This window comes from Nannospalax galili, unplaced genomic scaffold (assembly GCF_000622305.1).
Source record: "Nannospalax galili isolate Female #2095 unplaced genomic scaffold, S.galili_v1.0 scaffold77, whole genome shotgun sequence".
NCBI lineage: Eukaryota > Metazoa > Chordata > Mammalia > Rodentia > Spalacidae > Nannospalax > Nannospalax galili.
In genome coordinates, this window is record NW_008341457.1 from 4,009,509 (window position 1) to 4,015,358 (window position 5,850).

Sequence of the window (5,850 nt, forward strand, 5' to 3'; positions counted from 1 at the left end):
CTCTGCAGCCAGAGTTCCTACCATGATTGGGGGTAGCTTGTCATATAAACCTCCTAACACTGGTCACTATCTGGGCCACCTGTTCAGAACTGAGAGTCTGAAGAGTTTGGTCTGTATAAACATACTGTAGATGAAATGAAACTTGTAAAACAACCCCCCAAAACCTACCACAGCTTTTTTTTCTGTCTTTTTAAGACAGGGTCTCTCTGTAGCCCCAGCTGGCCTGGAACTCACCATGTAGACCAGACTGGCCTTGAAGTTACAAAGATCTGCCTGGCTCTGCCTTCTGAGTGCTGGGATCAAAGGTGTGTGCCACCATGCCTGGCTAGATTTTAATTAATTAATTAATTAATTTTTGTCTTTTTGAGACAGGGTTTCCCTGTAGTCCCAGCTGTCCTGGAACTCGCTATGTAGACCAGGCTGGCCTCGAACTCAAAGATCCGCCTGCCTCTGCCTCCCAAGTGCTGGGATTAAAGGCATATGCTACCATACCCCGTGATTTTATTTATGTTATGTGTATGAGTGTCTTGTGTGTATGTATGTAAGAGCACCATATGTATGCAGTACCTTTGGAGGTCAGAAGAGGGCATCAGATCCCCTGGAACTGGAGTTATGGATGATTGTTAGCCTCCATGTGGATGCTGAGAACCTAATCCAGGTCCTCTGCAAGTGCAGCCAGTGCTCTTAACTGCTAGCCATCTCTCCAGCCACATAACAACTTAAATAAATGAAGGAAGCAGTTGCCTGAACATGTAAACTCACAAAGTAGGGACCCGAGTTCACAGCTGTGGAAAGAGCAAAGGAGACAACTGTGAGGTCTCAGTGCCTAGGAGATTGAAGTAGAAGCAGCAGCAGCTGACAGAGGGGAGCAGACTGTACCAAAGACGGCAGGAAGAGACAGGTCATCCTAAAGGATGGGGAGACCCAGATAGGCCCAAATAACAAGATGACACATTTAGCATACTCAAAGCAGAGAGGCAAAATGACAGAATAGGAAATACTATTTTAATTTTTTTTTTCTTTTTGAGATAGGGGGTCTCACTATGTGGCTCAGGCTGGCCTTGAACTCACAGAGATACACCTGTCTCTGTTTCCTAAGTATTGTATTTAAAGGTGTGAGCTACCATGTCTGGTTTTATTTAAATTTATAATTTAAGAAAACTACCTGGGGGCTGGGCATGGTGTTGCACACCTTTGATCCCAGCACTCTGGTGGCTGAGGCAGGTAGATCTCTGTGATATCCCACCCAGCCTGGGCTACATAGGGAGTTCCAGGCCAGCTGGGGCTACATAGTGCAAAATGAAAAACAAAACAACAAGGAAAAAAAAAAAAAGAAAACTACTGAGAAGCCAATCAGGTTAGTGCCACACAGGGTAGCACTAGGCAGGGTAGGGCATGCTTATAATTCTAGTACTTGGGGGCTGGAGAGATGGCTCAGCGGTTAAGAACACTGTTCTTGCAGAAGACCCAGGTTCGAATCACAGCACCCACATGGCAGCTAACAATTGTCCATAACTCCAGATCCAGGGGATCCGACAGCCTTTTCTGTCCTCCGTGGGCATTGCACGACTTACCTATGTGCAGGCAATACATGAATACACATAAAATAAAAATAACAAAATATTTTAAAATAATTCTAGTACTCAAGAAGCTATGACAGAAAGATTGGAAGTTCAAAGCCAGCTTGAGCAACTTGATAGTGCAAACTAAAAAGTGAAATATGCTTGGAAGTGAGGCTCAGTAGTAGAGCCCCTGACTAGACTCTCCCAGTGTGGGTCTGGGGGTATGGCTCAGGGGCAGACAACTTAGAATCCCCCTCTCAGTGAGGATGACTGGCTGCTCTTGCAGAGGACATGGGTTCAGTCCCCAGCACCCACATGGGGCCTGTCTTTAACTCTAGTTCCAGAGGATCTGATGCCAGAAAGAATTATAGCACTAGTCAGGCTCTTGCTAAGCAATCTTGGCTGTCCTGGAACTCACTATATAGTCCAGGCTGGAACTCGGACAGATCCACTTGCTCCTGCCTCCTGGGTGCTGGGATCAAAGGTGTGTGCCACCATGCCCAGACTTTGTTTCTATTTTTATTTTATTTTATTTTTTTTGGTCTTTTTGAGACAGGGTCTCCCTGTAGCCACAGCTGGCCTGGAACACTCACTATGTATTCCAGGCTGGCCTTGAACTCATAGAGATCCACCTGCCTCTGCCTCCTGAGTGCTGGGATTAAAGGCGTGCACCACCACGCCTGGCTATAAATATATATATATTTTTTGGGGGGGGGCGGGGTCTTTTTGAGACAGGGTCTCCCTGTAGCCCCAGCTGGCCTGGATTCGCTATGGAAACTAGGCCGACCTTGAACTCTCAGAGATCCGCCTGCCTCTGCCTCCCAAGTGCTGGGATTAAATGCGTGCACCACCACGCCCGGCAAATAAAATATTTTTAAAAATAAAAGCTGGGCGTGGTGAAGCATGCCTTTAATCCTAGCACTTGGGAGGCAGGAGGAGTTCAAGGCCAGCCTGGTCTACATAGTGAGTTCCAGGCCAGCTGGAGCTACAGGGAGACCCTGTCTCAAAAAGATGAAAATTTTTTAAAATTTACTTTTATTTTATGTGCATGACTGTATTGCCTGCATATAGGTAAGTGCACCCATGTCATGCAATGCTCGAGGACAGAAGAGGCCATCGGATCCCCTGGAATTGGAGTTATGGGTAGTTGTTAGCTGCCATGTGGGTGCTAGGATTCAAACCTGGTTCTTCTGCAAGAACAACCAGTGTTCTTAACCACTGAGCCATCTCTCCAGCCCCCCAGACTTTGTTTTTAACTTTTTTTTTTTTTTTGGTCTTTTTGAGACAGGGTCTCCCTGTAGCCCCAGCTGTCCTGGAACTCACTATGTAGACCCGGCTGGCCTTAAGCTCACAGAGATCTGCCTGCCTCTGCCTCCCGAGTGCTGGGATTAAAGGCATGTGCTACCACGCCCGGCTTGTTTTTAACTTTAAAAAAAATATATTTTATTTCTTTATTGGTCTTTTTGAGACAGGGTCTCCCTGTAGCCCCAGCTGTCCTGGAACTCACTATGTAGACTAGGCTGGCCTTGAACTCACAGAGATCTCCTGCCTCTGCCTCCTGGGTGCTGGGATTAAAGGCATGAGCCACCATGCCTGGCCCAAAAATATTTTATTATATGTGTATGAGTGTATTGCCTGCATGTATGCGAGTGTACCCGTGTTGTGCAATACTGCAGAGGTCAGAAGAGGGCTTTGGATTCAGATTCCCTTGGAACTGGAGTTAAGGATGGTTTGTAGCTGCCATGTGGGTGTTGGGAATTGAACCTGGGTTCTCTGCAAGAGCAGTCAGTGCTCTTAACCGCTGAGCCATCTCTCCAGCCGTTTTTAACTTTTAATGAGCTCACTATGTAGAGCAGGCTGGCCTTGAAATCCTGACTCTCCTACCTCAGCCTCCCTAGTGCTGGAATTGCTAGTGTGTGCCACCATGCCCAGTTCCTTATTTTTTGAGACAGGGTGTGTCAAGTGACAGGGCTTAAGAAGTGACTAGACTGTCTCAGGACCTACCCACCTCCACGCCCCCAGGGCTAGATATGCATGACCACAAGCTTGGCTTTTAGTGGTGCTAGGGATCTGAATTCAGTTCCTCATGCTTGTGAGGCAGGCATTTTACTGACTGAACTACCTCCCCACCTCTGGGACACACATTTCTGTTCTTTTTCCGTGCAATGGGCTCTTGAAACTGGGTCTTACTATGTAGGCCAGGCTGTCCTTGAACTCACTATCCTCTTTTTATTTTTATTTTTGTGCACCATGTGTGTGTAGTGCCCATGGAGGCCAGAAGAGGATCCCCTAGAACTGGAGTTATGGATGGCTGTTAGCTGCAATGTGGGTGCTGGGAACTGAACCTGGATCCTCTGCAAGAGCAGCCAAGTGCCCTTAACCACTAAGCAGGCTCTCCAGCCCCAAGATGGAAGGTTTTATCTTGGAGGAAATTGCTACACCACATCCAGGCGTCACCTCAGGAGGCACAGAGTGTGTACCTGCCCTTCAGTAGTAAATCTCATGTTTGCCACTTGGCCAAAAGGTTTGCCTCAGGCCTCAGACAGAACCTTGAAGGATATTTTCTCTTTATCCTTTCATCCGTGTGTTTAACCTCTGGTGATGGGTTGATTTGGTTTTTGCTGTCTTAGTGTCCCAAGTGCTGGATTCCTAAGTGTGAGCCACCACATGGGCTTTCTCTGGTGATCCTTGTCACAGCCCTCACCTGGGAGTCAACATTGGCTGAGGCAGGCTGACTCAACCTTTCTCCTCACGCCAGGGCATTTCAGTTTCTGGGATCATTTTCTAAGCCAATTCAAGAATTAAAAGGCAGGAAAAATCCTCAGACCAGCAGGGAGCAACAGGCAAACAAACTTTCATTGAGAGATGAAGAATCACATCCATATATGTAAAGAATGACACATCTATACACACACTCATACAAAGTCCTCCAGAGTGGAGAGGGCAATCCAGAACCCCAGAATCCAAAGCCCTGAGGGAGGACGTGGGTTTTGAGGATTTTAGTGATTTTCCCACCCCTAAATTTGTATTAGTCACCTAAAAGAAGGCTGATAGGTCACATCTCCAAGCTGAGATATCCAGGGCTATATGACTTGAAGCAGGTCAGTTGAAGGGGCCTTATTGGAGTTAAAAAAAATAAGGCTTTCCATGGGGCTGGAGAAATGCCTCAGCGGTTAAGAGCACTGACTGCTCTTGCAGAGGACCTGGGTTCAATTCCCAGCACCCACATGGAAGCTAACAACCGTCTGTAACTCCAGTTCCAGGGGATTGGTACCTTCTTCTGACCTCTGTGGGCATTGCATGACACAGGTGCACTTACACACATGCAGGCAATACACTCATACACATAAAAATAAATAAAAAGAAAATAAGGCCTTCCTGTCAGACCAAGAAGTAGGAAGCATGCCATCTACAGTACTTCTCAGTGGCTCTGTTTGCTTATTAGGGATTCAGTCCTTTTCACTCAGCTCTACTCTCCAACCTGTTGAGATGTCTCAGCCTCACTTCCAGCCTTCAGCACCCAGTAGGCAGTTGTTATATATAGTGTATGTGTTTAGTTCATGGAATGAATGAGCCGGCCAACTCTTCTTTTTCTGACATCTCTCAGTATATCCTCAGAGGAGGAGTGGGGCACTAGCTGAGGGGTAGGAGGCAGACCTTCCAGGGGCGGTTCCCTCCATCCTTTGGTCTTGGGTTGGTGAATCCCTGGGGTTGGGGCACAGCATGGTAGCTCCTGCCCCAGTGGGAATGGCCATCTACTACTCACTTGTGTAGGCCAGAGGCCTTCACCTCTTTCTGCTTCAGCAAACGGTAGGACTGCCTACTGTGTGTTTCCCGAGTGCCCTGGAATCTGTCCTGAGACCTCAATCTCTTTGTGCATTCTCCCAGCATGAACAAAACCGGGTCTGTGCACCTTCCAGTTCTCCTGACCTGAATCCCATACAAGACCAGCACCTTAACCAGACCATCTCCCTCACCTCTACACCACTCCCTAATGTCATCACAGGACTGTCCCTCCTCACCTCAGCACCATCCCCTTCACCTGTGCATTCTCCCTGTCATCACTATATCATCATTATACCATCCCTACACCACAGCCCCCTGACCTGGGCACCGTCCCCCTGACCTGAGCATCATTCCACTCACCTGGGCACCTTCCCCCTGACCTGAGCATCGTCCCCCTCACCTCCCAGCTCAGCACACCTACTACGCGCCTCCTGCGGCCCCGCCCCACCCCGCCTCCCATCACCTCAGCCAATGAACACGGGGCATCGCATCCGGGGATCGC